Below are 17,577 nucleotides of genomic sequence, written 5' to 3'. Positions count from 1 at the left end.
AGTAATGAAGGTTGAACTATTCTAGGAAACAGGTTCTATTCCCAGCATCATGATGGACACTCCTGATATAGAAGGTTTCGCTAACGCATTGGAATTGTTTTACTATTTTCATATGCATGTGCAATGAAGAATTGCTTGCTGCTGATAAATGCAAAGAAGAACAGCTTACACATAGATGCTCACATATAGGCTGCTGAATGCAATGAAGACCTGCTTATCAAGTAAAGTTCAATGTCAATGTGTAATATTCAATTAGGATTTGCAAAACAGTGAAGTTAAACAATGAATGGGTCCATAGTCGGTATGAGAAGACTACAGGAATATTTACCTGGGTGTACGTTCAAACAGAGATGAGAAAATTGCGATAAATAATTGTTTGTTTGTTTGTTAGTATGTATAGGAATGTTATGTGTATAAACTGTGTTGAGTTATAGTTACTCAGTAGTGTCTCAGTGAAACAACCGAGGGGGGAAGCCTTGCGGTGACAACAAAAGCAGTGTTTTACTGATCAGTCAAGTTGCTCCAGTGTACTCCATACAAACTGGTTGGCTACTGAAGGGATAGAAAATGGGGAATACTTGTTTTAAAGCAAACAAGGAATTAGATGGGAAAAATACATGTTTTAACGGGACCCAGACAATATTAAATACTCAGACAGATGGGAGAAGAAGTGTAGTTTTGTAGGAAATCACAAAATTATTACGCAGCTTTGCGACCAAGCACATTGTAGATCGCTTTACTGCCAAAATGATCTAATTTAATGGATTGGTTTAGACATGCATAACAGCATTTTAAGAACAAAGAGAGAAACAAAAAGGGACAACGCTTCATGGTGGAAGGTGATGTATAAATAACTGTGTATATGATGAAGGGGGTGGCAACACCCATTCCGAAATCCCGCCATTCCGACATCCCGCTATTCCGACATCCCACCATTCCGACATACCACCATTCCGACAAACCACCATTCCGACATGCAAACGTCCCACCATTCCGACATCCCACCATTGCGACATCCCGCTATTCTGACGTTCAAATGTCCCACCATTCCGACAAGGCTTTCCGTATAAGGAAAGCCTTGAGTCCCTTGAGTCTCAACAGGTGAGTCCCTTCTTTCTGTTCATGCAATTTATATGTTTAACACATGTTTATAGACAAGCGTTATTAAAAACACAAAGTCTCTGCAACTGGAGGAGGAGAAGCAGTCCGCGGTGGTTTTCAATCACACACTCCAATGCCACTTGTTTCAACTTCCGAAAATTTAATCCAGGAAAAAAAGGCTTACAAACATGGACCAAAACGGCTCCATAACACGCACAAGAATCCAAAAGAAACGAAAGTTAACTAAAAGAAAGCAAATAAACAGTATGAAGTGGTCAAAATTGGTTTTACACATGCCTATGTGCGTCTGGCACATGCGTCTTCGGGCTCTCCCACGTTGGTTTGTGGATGAAAGCTATATGTTCAGCTGTAATGTCATGTAAAAACAATCTCTACATGACATTTAGTCCCAGGTGTGACCAGTTAGGTCCTTAAGATATCAACAGGCTGTATAAAGCTACAACCGTTGCGGCTGTGTGTTTGTGCCAAATGCGCAAAACCCATCCGCGCTTCCCAAAATTGGAGTGAGTACTCATAAATCACGTGAATAACATGAATAAACGTTTTTACTGCATTTTGTTGTGTTTTATACGTTCTATGCTGTCATTTCTCTCTTCTCCTATTGGCAAGGCAAGGCAGAGTGCTCGCAACTGTGTCCTGTGCAGTAGCCGTGATATCTGTAATTGCAAATATTACTTTTGCATATGATGACAGCGTGCAAAAGACGCATGGGCTCTGTGGAGAGCTCCGCTCCAGCTGGCTGCTGTGACAGCTCACTGACACTGTATTTCTGCTTAATCAGTTTCAGTCTCGCCAGAGTTACATTAATATCTGTATTTTTATATTTGAAATTCAGGGGATTTTGATAATAGATTATTAAAGTTTGTTTGCGAGGCTGTGGCCTCTGCATGTGCAAAGCTTGTGCGCCAAACTTTAGGGCGTATTTGCGCCGGCATATCATTAGTGCAAAATGTTTTGGGTAAAAAATAGGCTATTAAAAGGAACTGTCGGAATGGCGGTATGTTAAAAAAACAAAAAACATACCGCCATTCCGACCATAGGAGGAAAAAAGTGTCGGAATGGTGGGACGTTTGATAAAAAATTAAGTGTCGCCATTCCGACAATTGGAGACCCATGTCGGAATGACGAGATGTCGGAATGGCAGCATGTAACCATGATGAAGGAGAGACCATTTGAGCAGCACAGCCATTTCGTAGCACAGGGACAGCAATCCAAGTTACAGGATCTCCCACGTGGTATCACCTGTCACATTGTGTCAAGGCATCAAAAGAAGAAAAAATCACCAAACTCAAGGACAAAAAGACAAAGACTCCGGTGAACGAAGACAGAGGACTGACAAACCAGAAATACAAAAGGATTCTCGATATCAAGATCCAGAAGAAGAGGCTAACAATGCCACGAACACTTACGATGCTGGGAATGATGCCAGCAATGAACAGAGAAGAAGATTCAGTGTCATCAATCTGCATTACGTGCCTCTAATGAGGGGGTGAATATAGAATCCTCAACGATTACAACGTCTCTGGGAACTGTGACAACAACAAGGTTTAAACCATTTTGATATATATTGTAACCTATTGTCTAAGGAATAGTGCTGAAAATGAGGTAAATCTAATCCACCACTGTCCTTGGTCTTCTGTAGGGTTTTTAAACTAATACGTGGTGGTTTGTTTTTCCACAGAAATTTGGAGATGCATGAATCTAGTGACTTAAACCAAGTAGCAGATGGTTTTATGGGGATCATTGAGAACAAATAGTTAACTTTTGGTAGTATCATCATTTTAATGGATGTAACTCTCCCCATAAGTGATATAGGTAAGGACTTCCAACGAGAGATCGTCCTCTACTGTCTTTAATAATTGCACATAATTTAGCTTTGTTAGCTCTGAGATCCTGGAGGAAATGTTTATGCCTGAATATCTAATATTTCCTGACTGTAAAGTGATCGCAGGTATATTATGGACCCTACAGTTAATGGGCAGAACTGTGGTCTTAGACCAGTTGATAGAGTAGTCAGAAAGTGCTGAGAATTTATTTATGAGTGTGATCGTGTGACTGAGAGACGTCTGTGAGTTCTGAAGGAAAAGTAATACATCATCAGCATAAAGACTTATTTTATGCTCAATATTTTGGGATTAATTACTCACAAACGGGTAAGAAAAGGTAGTATTGCCAGACCATACATGATCAAAATAGGGAGCGGAGGTGGTTCAGCTGCAAGGTGTGAATGTCTGACTATAGTTTGTAAAAAGCGGGTAAGATAAGGTGCGAATGCCCGACAATGTATGATCAAAAGAGGGAGCGGAGGGTTTTGGCTACAAGAAGGTTTGAATGTCCGACCATAGTTTGTAAAAAGCGGGTAAGAAAAGGTTACCATACATCATCAAAAGCAGGAGTGGATGTGTTCGGCTACAAGAAGATTTGAATGTCCATCAATAATTGCTTTAAAACATGAAAGAAAATTTTCGAATATCAAACCGCACATGATCATAAGCGGGAGAGGAGTTGTTCAGCTGCAAGAAGGTGTGAATGTCCACCCATAATTACTGAAAAATGGGTAAGAAAAGGTGAAAATGCCCAACCATACATCATCAAAAGCAGGAGTGGATGTGTTCGGCTACAAGAAAGTTTGAATGTCCGACCATAGTTTGTAAAAAGCGGGTAAGAAAAGGTTCGAATGCCCGAACATAGACCATCAAAAGAGGGAGCGGAGGTGTTCCGCTGTAAGAAGGTGTAAATGTCCGACCATAGTTGGTAAAAAGCGGGTAAGAAAAGGTTAAAATACCCGACTGTACACAATCAATAGCGGGAGCGGAGTTGTTTGGCTACAAGAAGGTGTGAAAGTCCGACCACGGTTTGTAAAAAGCGGGTAAGAAAAGGTTCGAATGCCCGAATATATACCATCAAAAGTGGAAGTGGATGTGTTCGGCTGCAAGAAGGTGTGAACGTCCGACCAAAGTTTGTAAAAAGCAGTTAAGAAAAGGTTCGAATATCCAACCAAACATAATCAAAAGCGGGAGCAGAGCTGTTCGACTGCAAGTAGGTGTGAATGTCAGATCATAATTTGCAAAAAGCTGATGAGAAAGGGTGAGAATGTCCGGCTATACACCATCAAATGTGGGAGCGGAAGTGTTCGGCTGTGAGTAGGTGTGAATGTCCAACCATAATTGCTGAAAAATGTGTTAGAAGAGACTAGAATGCCGGACACGACATCATCAAATGCGGGAGCGGAGTTGTTCGGCTGTGAGTAGGTGTGAATCTCCGAGCATAGTTTGTAAAAAGGGGGTAAGAATAGGTTCGAATGCCCGAACATACACTATCAAAACAGGGAGCTGAGGTGGCTCAGCTGCAAGGTGTGAATGTCTGACTATAGTTTGTAAATAAGGTGCGAATGCCCAACAATGTATAATCAAAAGAGGTAGCGGAGGTTTTCGGCTACAAGAAGGTTTGAATGTCCGACCATAGTTTGTAAAAAGCGGGTAAGAAAAGGTTCAAATGCCTGACTATACACCATCAAAAGCGGGAGCAGAGGTGTTCCGCTGTAAGACGGTGTGAATGTCCGACCATATTTGGTAAAAAGCGGGTAAGAAAAGGTTAAAATACCCGACTGTACACAATCAATAGCGGGAGAGGAGGTGTTCAGCTGCAAGAAGGTGTGAATGTCCACCCATAATTACTGAAAAATGGGTAAGAAAAGGTGAAAATGCCCAACCATACATCATCAAAAGCAGGAGTGGATGTGTTCGGCTACAAGAAAGTTTGAATGTCCGACCATAGTTTGTAAAAAGCGGGTAAGAAAAGGTTCGAATGCCCGAACATAGACCATCAAAAGAGGGAGCGGAGGTGTTCCGCTGTAAGAAGGTGTAAATGTCCGACCATAGTTGGTAAAAAGCGGGTAAGAAAAGGTTAAAATACCCGACTGTACACAATCAATAGCGGGAGCGGAGTTGTTTGGCTACAAGAAGGTGTGAAAGTCCGACCACGGTTTGTAAAAAGCGGGTAAGAAAAGGTTCGAATGCCCGAATATATACCATCAAAAGTGGAAGTGGATGTGTTCGGCTGCAAGAAGGTGTGAACGTCCGACCAAAGTTTGTAAAAAGCAGTTAAGAAAAGGTTCGAATATCCAACCAAACATAATCAAAAGCGGGAGCAGAGCTGTTCGACTGCAAGTAGGTGTGAATGTCAGATCATAATTTGCAAAAAGCTGATGAGAAAGGGTGAGAATGTCCGGCTATACACCATCAAATGTGGGAGCGGAAGTGTTCGGCTGTGAGTAGGTGTGAATGTCCAACCATAATTGCTGAAAAATGTGTTAGAAGAGACTAGAATGCCGGACAAGACATCATCAAATGCGGGAGCGGAGTTGTTCGGCTGTGAGTAGGTGTGAATCTCCGAGCATAGTTTGTAAAAAGGGGGTAAGAATAGGTTCGAATGCCCGAACATACACTATCAAAACAGGGAGCTGAGGTGGCTCAGCTGCAAGGTGTGAATGTCTGACTATAGTTTGTAAATAAGGTGCGAATGCCCAACAATGTATAATCAAAAGAGGTAGCGGAGGTTTTCGGCTACAAGAAGGTTTGAATGTCCGACCATAGTTTGTAAAAAGCGGGTAAGAAAAGGTTACCATACATCATCAAAAGCAGGAGTGGATGTGTTCGGCTACAAGAAGATTTGAATGTCCATCAATAATTGCTTTAAAACATGAAAGAAAATTTTCGAATATCAAACCGCACATGATCATAAGCGGGAGAGGAGTTGTTCAGCTGCAAGAAGGTGTGAATGTCCACCCATAATTACTGAAAAATGGGTAAGAAAAGGTGAAAATGCCCAACCATACATCATCAAAAGCAGGAGTGGATGTGTTCGGCTACAAGAAAGTTTGAATGTCCGACCATAGTTTGTAAAAAGCGGGTAAGAAAAGGTTCGAATGCCCGAACATAGACCATCAAAAGAGGGAGCGGAGGTGTTCCGCTGTAAGAAGGTGTAAATGTCCGACCATAGTTGGTAAAAAGCGGGTAAGAAAAGGTTAAAATACCCGACTGTACACAATCAATAGCGGGAGCGGAGTTGTTTGGCTACAAGAAGGTGTGAAAGTCCGACCACGGTTTGTAAAAAGCGGGTAAGAAAAGGTTCGAATGCCCGAATATATACCATCAAAAGTGGAAGTGGATGTGTTCGGCTGCAAGAAGGTGTGAACGTCCGACCAAAGTTTGTAAAAAGCAGTTAAGAAAAGGTTCGAATATCCAACCAAACATAATCAAAAGCGGGAGCAGAGCTGTTCGACTGCAAGTAGGTGTGAATGTCAGATCATAATTTGCAAAAAGCTGATGAGAAAGGGTGAGAATGTCCGGCTATACACCATCAAATGTGGGAGCGGAAGTGTTCGGCTGTGAGTAGGTGTGAATGTCCAACCATAATTGCTGAAAAATGTGTTAGAAGAGACTAGAATGCCGGACAAGACATCATCAAATGCGGGAGCGGAGTTGTTCGGCTGTGAGTAGGTGTGAATCTCCGAGCATAGTTTGTAAAAAGGGGGTAAGAATAGGTTCGAATGCCCGAACATACACTATCAAAACAGGGAGCTGAGGTGGCTCAGCTGCAAGGTGTGAATGTCTGACTATAGTTTGTAAATAAGGTGCGAATGCCCAACAATGTATAATCAAAAGAGGGAGCGGAGGTTTTCGGCTACAAGAAGGTTTGAATGTCCGACCATAGTTTGTAAAAAGCGGGTAAGAAAAGGTTACCATACATCATCAAAAGCAGGAGTGGATGTGTTCGGCTACAAGAAGATTTGAATGTCCATCAATAATTGCTTTAAAACATGAAAGAAAATTTTCGAATATCAAACCGCACATGATCATAAGCGGGAGAGGAGTTGTTCAGCTGCAAGAAGGTGTGAATGTCCACCCATAATTACTGAAAAATGGGTAAGAAAAGGTGAAAATGCCCAACCATACATCATCAAAAGCAGGAGTGGATGTGTTCGGCTACAAGAAAGTTTGAATGTCCGACCATAGTTTGTAAAAAGCGGGTAAGAAAAGGTTCGAATGCCCGAACATAGACCATCAAAAGAGGGAGCGGAGGTGTTCCGCTGTAAGAAGGTGTAAATGTCCGACCATAGTTGGTAAAAAGCGGGTAAGAAAAGGTTAAAATACCCGACTGTACACAATCAATAGCGGGAGCGGAGTTGTTTGGCTACAAGAAGGTGTGAAAGTCCGACCACGGTTTGTAAAAAGCGGGTAAGAAAAGGTTCGAATGCCCGAATATATACCATCAAAAGTGGAAGTGGATGTGTTCGGCTGCAAGAAGGTGTGAACGTCCGACCAAAGTTTGTAAAAAGCAGTTAAGAAAAGGTTCGAATATCCAACCAAACATAATCAAAAGCGGGAGCAGAGCTGTTCGACTGCAAGTAGGTGTGAATGTCAGATCATAATTTGCAAAAAGCTGATGAGAAAGGGTGAGAATGTCCGGCTATACACCATCAAATGTGGGAGCGGAAGTGTTCGGCTGTGAGTAGGTGTGAATGTCCAACCATAATTGCTGAAAAATGTGTTAGAAGAGACTAGAATGCCGGACAAGACATCATCAAATGCGGGAGCGGAGTTGTTCGGCTGTGAGTAGGTGTGAATCTCCGAGCATAGTTTGTAAAAAGGGGGTAAGAATAGGTTCGAATGCCCGAACATACACTATCAAAACAGGGAGCTGAGGTGGCTCAGCTGCAAGGTGTGAATGTCTGACTATAGTTTGTAAATAAGGTGCGAATGCCCAACAATGTATAATCAAAAGAGGGAGCGGAGGTTTTCGGCTACAAGAAGGTTTGAATGTCCGACCATAGTTTGTAAAAAGCGGGTAAGAAAAGGTTCAAATGCCTGACTATACACCATCAAAAGCGGGAGCAGAGGTGTTCCGCTGTAAGACGGTGTGAATGTCCGACCATATTTGGTAAAAAGCGGGTAAGAAAAGGTTAAAATACCCGACTGTACACAATCAATAGCGGGAGAGGAGGTGTTCAGCTGCAAGAAGGTGTGAATGTCCACCCATAATTACTGAAAAATGGGTAAGAAAAGGTGCGAATGCCAAACCATACATTATCAAAAGCAGGTGTGAATGTCAGATCATAATTTGCAAAAAGCTGATGAGAAAGGGTGAGAATGCCCGACTATACACCATCAAATGCGGGAGCGGAGTTGTTCGGCTGTGAGTAAGTGTGAATCTCCGACCATAATTGCTGAAAAATGTGTTAGAAAAGGTAAGAATGCCGGTCCATACATCATCAAAAGCGGGAGAGGTGGTGTTCGGCTGCAAGTAGGTGTGAATGTCCAGCCATAATTACTAACAAACGGGTAAAAAAAGGTAGTATTGCCAGACCATACATGATCAAAACAGGGAGCGGAGGTGGTTCAGCTGCAAGAAGGTGTGAATGTCCGACTAAAGTTCAAATATATTAACAAAAGCGGGAGGAGAGGTCTTCGGATGAGAGTGGTTGAGAATTTCCAACCATAATCTATAAAATACGGTGAAAAAAAAGGTGTGATAGAACACTAAAAGGTGGAGCGGAAGTGTTCGGCTGCAAGAAGGTGTGAATGTCCGACTATATTTGGTGAAAAGCAGGTGAAGCAAGGTCTGAATGCCCAACCTTACATCATCAAAAGCGAGATCAGAGGTGTTTGGCTGCATGAAGGCCATAGTTTGCCAAAAGCGGGTAAGCTGCGAATGACCGACTAAATATCAACAAAAGGTCTTCGGATGCAAGTGGGTGTGAATATCCCACCATACAAGTATGGTGGAAAGGAAGCTGTGAACAGCCGACCATAGTTGGCAAAAAGCGGGTGAGAAAAGGTGCGACTGTCCAACCATACATGATCAAAACAGGGAGCGGAGGTGTTTGGCTGTGACAAGGTGTGAATGTCCACCCAAAATTAATGAAAAGCGGGCAACAAGTAGGTTTGAATGCCCAACCATACATCATCAAAAGCAGGAGTGGATGTGTTCGGCTACAAGAAGGTTTGAATGTCCGAGCATAGTTTGTAAAAAGCGGGTAAGAAAAGGTTCGAATGCCCAAACATACACCATCAAAAGAGGGATCGGAGGTGTTCCGCTGTAAGAAGGTGTGAATGTCCAACCATAGTTGGTAAAAAACGGGTAAGAAAAGGTTAAAATACCCGACTGTACACAATCAATAGCGGGAGCGGATGTGTTTGGCTACAAGAATGTGTGACAGTCCGACCATGGTTTGTAAAAAACGGGTAAGAAAAGGTGCGAATGCCCGACAATGTATGATCAAAAGAGGGAGCGGAGGTTTTCGGCTACAAGAAGGTTTGAATGTCCGACCATAGTTTGTAAAAAGCGGGTAAGAAAAGGTTCAAATGCCTGACTATACACCATCAAAAGCGGGAGCGGAGGTGTTCGGCTACAAGAAGGTGTGAAAGTTCAACCATGGTTTGTAAAAAGCTGCTTAGAAAAGGTTCGAATGCCCGAATATATACCATCAAAAGCGGAAGCGGAGGTGTACGGCTGCAAGAAGGTGTGAACGTCCGACCAAAGTTTGTAAAAAGCAGTTAAGAAAAGGTTCGAATGCCCGAATATATACCATCAAAAGCGGGAGCAGAGCTGTTCGACTGCAAGTAGGTGTGAATGTCCAGCCATAATTACTTACAAACGGGTAAGAAAAGGTAGTATTGCCAGACCATACATGATCAAAACAGGGAGCTGAGGTGGTTCAGCTGCAAGGTGTGAATGTCTGACTATAGTTTTTAAAAAGCGGGTAAGACAAGGTGCGAATGCCAGACAATGTATGATCAAAAGAGGGAGTGGAGGTCTTCGGCTGCAAGGTCTGAATGTCTAACCATAATTTCTAAAAACCGGGTAAGAAAAGGCTCGAAAGCCCGACTATACACAATCAAAAGCGGGAGCGGGAGGTTTTCAGCTGCAAATCCTTCACTCAAACCAAGTGAAAACTGCTTTGTCCTTCATATTTATCAATTTCTAGATCGACTTCAACAAAGAACAACATTGTACTTTGCAGTAAAGAAAGAGCAAATCAAAAGTTTTAGGAATCCGAGAATAAGCTTATTTTCATGAGTTCTGCACGATTATTGATTTTACTATAAATGAATTCCTTCACTCAAACTATGTTAAAACTGCTTTGTCCTTCATATTTATCAATGTCTAGATTGACTTCAACAAAGAACAACACTGGATTTTGCAGTAGAAGAAAGAGCAACACTGAAGGATCAGTAATCCGAGAATAAGCTTATTTTCATACGTTCTGCATGATTTGGGATTTTATGTATAAAATGAATTCCTTCACTCAAACCAAGTGAAAATTGCTTTGTCCTTCATATTTATCAATGTCTAGATCGACTTCAACAAAGAACAACATTGTATTTTGCAGTAGAAGAAAGAGCAACACTTGAAGGAACAGGAATCCGAGAATAAGCTTATTTTCATACGTTCTGCATGATTTGGGATTTTATGTATAAAATGAATTCCTTTACTCAAACTATGTTAAAACTGCTTTGTCCTTCATATTTATCAATGTCTAGATTGACTTCAACAAAGAACAACATTGTATTTTGCAGTCGAAGAAATAGCAACACTGAAGGATCAGGAATCCGAAAACACGCTTATTTTCATACGTTCTGCTTGATTTGAGATTTTGCTATAAAATTAATTCCTTCACTCAAACAAAGTGGAAACTGCTTTGTCCTTCATATTTATCAATGTCTATATCGATTTCAACAAAGAACAAGGCTGTATTTTGCAGTAGAAGAAAGAGCAACACTTGAAGGAACAGGAATCCGAGAATAAGCTTATTTTCATACGTTCTGCATGATTAGGGATTTTATGTATACAATGAATTCCTTTACTCAAACTATGTTAAAACTGCTTTGTCCTTCATATTTATCAATGTCTAGATTGACTTCAACAAAGAACAACATTGTATTTTGCAGTAGAAGAAATAGCAACACTGAAGGATCAGGAATCCGAAAACACGCTTATTTTCATACGTTCTGCTTGATTTGGGATTTTCCTATAAAATGAATTGCTTTGCTCAAACCAAGTTAAAATTGCTTTGTCCTTCATAGTTATCCATGTCTAAAATGTATCAAGCATAAAGTTCCTCATATTACCCTGAATGAGAAAGAAGCATCCCTTTGGTTGAGCAATACGTTCCTTTTGCGGAGTTATGCATGATTTCGGATTTTGCTATAAAATTCATTCCTTCACACCTTTTTTTTTCACCGCATTTTATAGATTATGGTTGGAAATTTCAACCACTCTAATCCGAAGACCTCTCCTCCCGCTTTTGTTAATATATTTGAACTTTAGTTGGACATTCACCCCTTTTTGCAGCTAAACCACCTCCGCTCCCTGTTTTGATCATGTATGGTCTGGCAATACTACATTTTCTTACCCGTTTGTGAGTAATTATGGCTGGATATTCACACCTACTTGCAGCTGAACACAATCTCTCTCGCTTTTAATTATGTTTGGATATTCGAACCTTTTCTTTATTGCTTTTTGCCAACTTTGGTCGGACGTTCACACCTTCTTGCAGCCGAAAACCTCTGCTCCCTCTTTTGATTATACATTGTCGGGCATTCGCACCTTATCTTACCCGCTTTTTACAAACTATAGTCAGACATTCACACCTTGCAGCTGAACCACCTCAGCTCCCTGTTTTGATCATGTATGGTCTGGCAATACTACCTTTTCTTACCCCTTTGTGAGTAATTATGGCTGGACATTCACACCTACTTGCAGTCGAACAGCTCTGCTCCCGCTTTTGATTATGTTTGGTTGGATATTCGAACCTTTTCTTAACTGCTTTTTACAAACTTTGGTCGGACGTTCACACCTTCTTGCAGCCGAACACCTCCGCTTCCGCTTTTGATGGTATATATTCGGGCATTCGAACCTTTTCTTACCAGCTTTTTACAAACCATGGTTGGACTTTCACATCTTCTTGTAGCCGAACAACTCCGCTCCCCCTATTGATTGTGTAAAGTCGGGTATTTTAACCTTTTCTTACCCGTTTTTTACCAACTATGGTCGGACATTCACACCTTCTTACAGCGGAACACCTCCGCTCCCTCTTTTGATGGTGTATGTTTGGGCATTCGAACCTTTTTTTACCCGCTTTTTACAAACTATGCTCGGACATTGAAACCTTCTTGTAGCCGAACACATCCACTCCTTCTTTTGATGATGTATGCTTGGGCATTCAAACCTACTTTTTGCCCGCTTTTCATTACTTTTGGGTGGACATTCACACCTTGTCACAGCCAAACACCTCCGCTCCCTGTTTTGATCATGTATGGTTGGACATTCGCACCTTGTCTCACCCGCTTTTTGCAAACTATGGTCGGCTGTTCACAGCTTCCTCTCCACCATACTTGTATGGTGGGATGTTCACACCCAGTTGCATCCGAAGACCTCCGCCCCCACTTTTGTTGATATTTAGTCGGTCATTCGCAGCTTACCCGCTTTTGGCAAACTATGGCCTTCTTGCAGCCAAACACCTCTGATCTCGCTTTTGATAATGTAAGGTTGGGCATTCAGACCTTGCTTCACCTTCTTTTCACCAAATATAGTCGGACATTCACACCTTCTTGCAGCCGAACACTTCCGCTCCACCTTTTAGTGTTCTATCACACCTTTTTTTCACCGAATTTTATAGATTATGGTTGGAAATTCTCAACCACTCTCATCCGAAGACCTCTCCTCCCGCTTTTGTTAATATATTTGAACTTTAGTGAGACATTCACACCTTCTTGCAGCTGAACCACCTCCGCTCCCTGTTTTGATCATGTATGGTCTGGCAATACTACCTTTTCTTACCCGTTTGTGAGTAATTATGGCTGGACATTCACACCTACTTGCAGCCGAACACCACCTCTCTCGCTTTTGATGATGTATGGACCGGCATTCTTACCTTTTCTAACACATTTTTCAGAAATTACGGTCGGAGATTCACACCTACTCACAGCCGAACAACTCCGCTCCCGCATTTGATGGTGTGCAGTCGGACATTCTCACCCTTTCTCATCAGCTTTTTGCAAATTATGATCTGACATTCACACCTACTTGCAGTCGAAAAGCTATGCTCCCGCTTTTGAGTATGTTTGGTTGGATATTCAAACCTTTTCTTAACTGCTTTTTACAAACTTTGGTTGGACGTTCACACCTTCTTGTAGCCGAACACATCCACTCCTGCTTTTGATGATGTATGGTTGGGCATTCGCACCTTTTTTTTACCCATTTGTCAGGAATAATGGGTGGACATTCACACCTTCTTGCAGCTGAACACCTCCTCTCCCACTTATGATCATGTGCGGTTTGATTTTAGAAAATTTTCTTTCATGTTTTCTAGCAATTATTGATGGACATTTAGACCTTCTTGCAACTGAACACCTCCGCTCCTGCTTTTGATCATACCTTGTCAGGCATTCGCACCATGTCTTACCCGCTTTTTACAAACTTTAGTCGAACATTTACACCTTTTTGCAGCCGAACACCACCTCTCCCGCTTTTGATGATGTATGGTCCGGCATTCTTTCCTTTTCTAACACATTTTTCAGCAATTATGGTCGGACATTCACACCTACTCAGAGCCGAACACCTCCGCTCCCGCATTTGATGGTGTATAGTCGGGCATTCTCACCCTTTCTCATCAGCTTTTTGCAAATTATGATCTGACATTCACACCTGCTTTTGATAATGTATGGTTGGGCATTCGCACCTTTTTTTACCCATTTTTCAGGAATTATGGGTGGACATTCACACCTTCTTGCAGCTGAACACCTCCTCTCCTTCTTATGATCATGTGCGGATGATATTCGAAAATTTTCTTTCATGTTTTAAAGCAATTATTGATGGACATTCAGACCTTCTTGCAGCTGAACCACTCTGCTCCCACTTTTGATGGTGTATAGTCGGGCTTTCGAGCCTTTCCTTCCCGGTTTTTACAAATTATGGTTGGACATTCAGACCTTCTTGCAGCCGAACACCTCCACTCCCTCTTTTGATCATACATTGTCGGGCATTAGCACCTTTTCTTACCCGCTTTTTACAAACCATAGTCGGACTTTCACATCTTTTAGTAGCCGAACAACTCCGCTCCCGCTATTGATTGTGTACAGTCGGGTATTTTAACCTTTTCTTACCCGCTTTTTACCAACTATGGTCGGACATTCACACCTTCTTACAGCGGAACACCTCCGCTCCCTCTTTTGATGGTGTATGTTCGGGCAGTCAAACCTTTTCTTACCTGCTTTTTACAAACTATGGTCAGACATTCAACCCTTCTTGGAGCCGAACACATCCACTCCTGCTTTTGATTATGTATAGTTGGGCATTCGCACCTTTTTTTACCCATTTTTCAGGAATTATGGGTGGACATTCACACCTTCTTGCAGCTGAACACCTCCTCTCCTTCTTATGATCATGTGCGGATGATATTCGAAAATTTTCTTTCATGTTTTAAAACAATTATTGATGGACATTCAGACCTTCTTGCAGCTGAACCACTCTGCTCCCACTTTTGATGGTGTATAGTCGGGCTTTCGAGCCTTTCCTTCCCGGTTTTTACAAATTATGGTTGGACAGTCAGACCTTCTTGCAGCCGAACACCTCCACTCCCTCTTTTGATCATACATTGTCGGGCATTAGCACCTTTTCTTTCCCGCTTTTTACAAACCATAGTTGGACTTTCACATCTTTTAGTAGCCGAACAACTCCGCTCCCGCTATTGATTGTGTACAGTCGGGTATTTTAACCTTTTCTTACCCGCTTTTTACCAACTATGGTCGGACATTCACACCTTCTTACAGCGGAACACCTCCGCTCCCTCTTTTGATGGTGTATGTTCGGGCAGTCAAACCTTTTCTTACCTGCTTTTTACAAACTATGGTCAGACATTCAACCCTTCTTGGAGCCGAACACATCCACTCCTGCTTTTGATTATGTATAGTTGGGCATTCGCACCTTTTCTTACCCATTTTTCAGTAATTATGGGTGTACATTCACACCTTCTTGCAGCCAAACACCTCCGCTCCCTCTTTTGATCATACATTTTCGGGCATTCGCACCTTTTCTTACCCGCTTTTTACAAACCATGGTCGGACTTTCACACCTTTTAGTAGCCGAACAACTCCGCACCCGCAACTGATTGTGTACAGTCGGGTATTTTAACCTTTTCTTACCCGTTTTTTACAAACTATGGTCAGACGTTCAAACCTTCTTGTAGCCGAACATATCCACTCCTGCTTTTGATGATGTATGGTTGGGCATTCCAACCTACTTGTTGCCCGCTTTTCATTAATTATGGGTGGACATTCACACCTTGTCTCAGCCAAACACCTCCGCTCCCTGTTTTGATCATGTATGGTTTGACATTCGCACCTTTGCTTACCCTCTTTTTATACTGATTGCTCAAGATTAAGTTGTTCTTTCTCAAACTACAAAATTTTTTTAATTGTTGAAACTTGATTTGAAGTGGATAAATAAGGAAGACAAACAGTTTTAAGTCAGGCTGATAGCAATTACTTTTATAGCAAAATCTTTATTTCGTCATTTGTCGAGAGATGCTTATTGCTGAAGAAGTTCTTTCTCATTCTACAAAGTACAACGTTGTTTATCATTGAAACTTGATTAGACATGAATAAATATGAAGGACAAAGCAGTCTTAACATGGTTTGAGTTAAGGAATTCGTTTTATAGGAGAATCCGAAGTCGTGCATAACTCGTAAAATAGAGCTTATTTTCGGATTCCTGAAGAATGAGTCTGGTTCTTTCTCATAATACAAAGTTTGTGGTTTATTGTTGAAACTTCATCAGACCGTTAGATATAGTCGGACTCACCTCGACGCACGGCTTGGGATCTGGAACCAGTACTCTTGAGAGGGGTTGGACTCTCTTCCACTCTGGAGTTGCCCGTGGTGAGAGGCGCAGAGCAGGTGTGGGCATACTTATTGCCCCCCGGCTGTGTGCCAGTACATTGGGGTTTACCCCAGTGAACGAGAGGGTAGCCTCCCTCCGCCTTTGGGTGGGGGGACGAGTCCTGACTGTTGTTTGTGCCTATGCGCCAAACAGCAGTTCAGAGTACCTACCCTTTTTGGAGTCTCTGGGGGAGGCACTGGAGAATGCTCCTACCGGAGACTCCCTCATTCTGCTGGGGGACTTCAATGCTCACGTGGGCAATGACAGTGAGACCTGGAGGGGTGTGATTGGGAGGAACGGCCCCCCTGATCTGAATCAGAGTGGTGTTATGTTGTTGGACTTCTGTGCCAGTCATAGACTGTCCATAACGAACACCATGTTCAGGCATAAGGGTGTCCATATGTGCACTTGGCACCAGGACACCCTTGGCCGCAGTTCGATGATCGACTTTGTGGTTGTATCATCGGACTTGCGGCCGTATGTCCTGGACACTCGGGTGAAGAGAGGGGCGGAGCTGTCAACTGATCACCACCTGGTGGTGAGTTGGCTCCGCTGGTGGGGGAGGATGCCGATCAGACCTGGCAGGCCCATACGTATTGTGAGGGTCTGCTGGGAGCGTTTGTCAGAATCCCCCGTCAGAAGGAGCTTTAACTCCCACCTCCGGCAGAGCTTCAACCATATTTGAGGTGGGGGACATTGAGTCCGAATGGGCCATGTTCCGTGACTCCATTGCCGAGGCAGCTGGTCGGAGTTGTGGCCGTAAGGTGGTCGGTGCCTGTCGTGGCGGCAACCCTCGAACCTGCTGGTGGACACCAGTGGTGAGGGAAGCCGTCAAGCTGAAGAAGGAGTCCTATCGGGCCTTTTTGGCCAGTGGGACCCTGGAAGAAGCTGATAGGTACCGACGGGCAAGACGGGCCACGGCTTTGGCGGTTGTGAGGCAAAAACTCGGGCCTGGGAGGAGTTCGGAGAGACCATGGAGAACGATTTCCGGACGGCCTCGAAAAGATTCTGGTCCACCATCCGGCGTCTCAGGGGGGGGGAAGCGGCTCACAGTCAACACTGTTTACAGTGGGGACGGGGCTTTGCTGACCTCAACTAGGGATATTGTGAGTCGGTGGGGGGAGTACTTCGAGGAACTCCTCAATCCTACCAACACGTGCTCGGAAGAGGCAGAGTCGGAGAGCTCGGAGACGGGGCCTCCCATTTCTGGGGCTGAGGTTGCCGAGGTGGTTAAAAAGCTACTCGGTGGCAAGGCCCCGGGGGTGGATGAGGTCCGTCCTGAGTTTCTCAAGGCTCTGGATGTTGTAGGGCTGTCTTGGCTGACACGCCTCTGCAGTATCGCGTTGACATCGGGGACAGTGCCTCTGGACTGGCAGATTGGGGTGGTGGTCCCCCTCTTTAAAAAGGGGGACCGGAGGGTGTGTTCCAACTATAGGGGTATCACACTCCTCAGCCTCCCTGGTAAGGTCTATTCGGGGGTATTGGAGAGGAGGATCCGTCGGATAATCGAGC

Source organism: Leuresthes tenuis, unplaced genomic scaffold (assembly GCF_036924035.1).
Source record: "Leuresthes tenuis unplaced genomic scaffold, fLeuTen1.0.hap1 SCAF_22, whole genome shotgun sequence".
NCBI classification, from domain to species: domain Eukaryota; kingdom Metazoa; phylum Chordata; class Actinopteri; order Atheriniformes; family Atherinopsidae; genus Leuresthes; species Leuresthes tenuis.
This window is presented reverse-complemented; position numbering follows the sequence as displayed.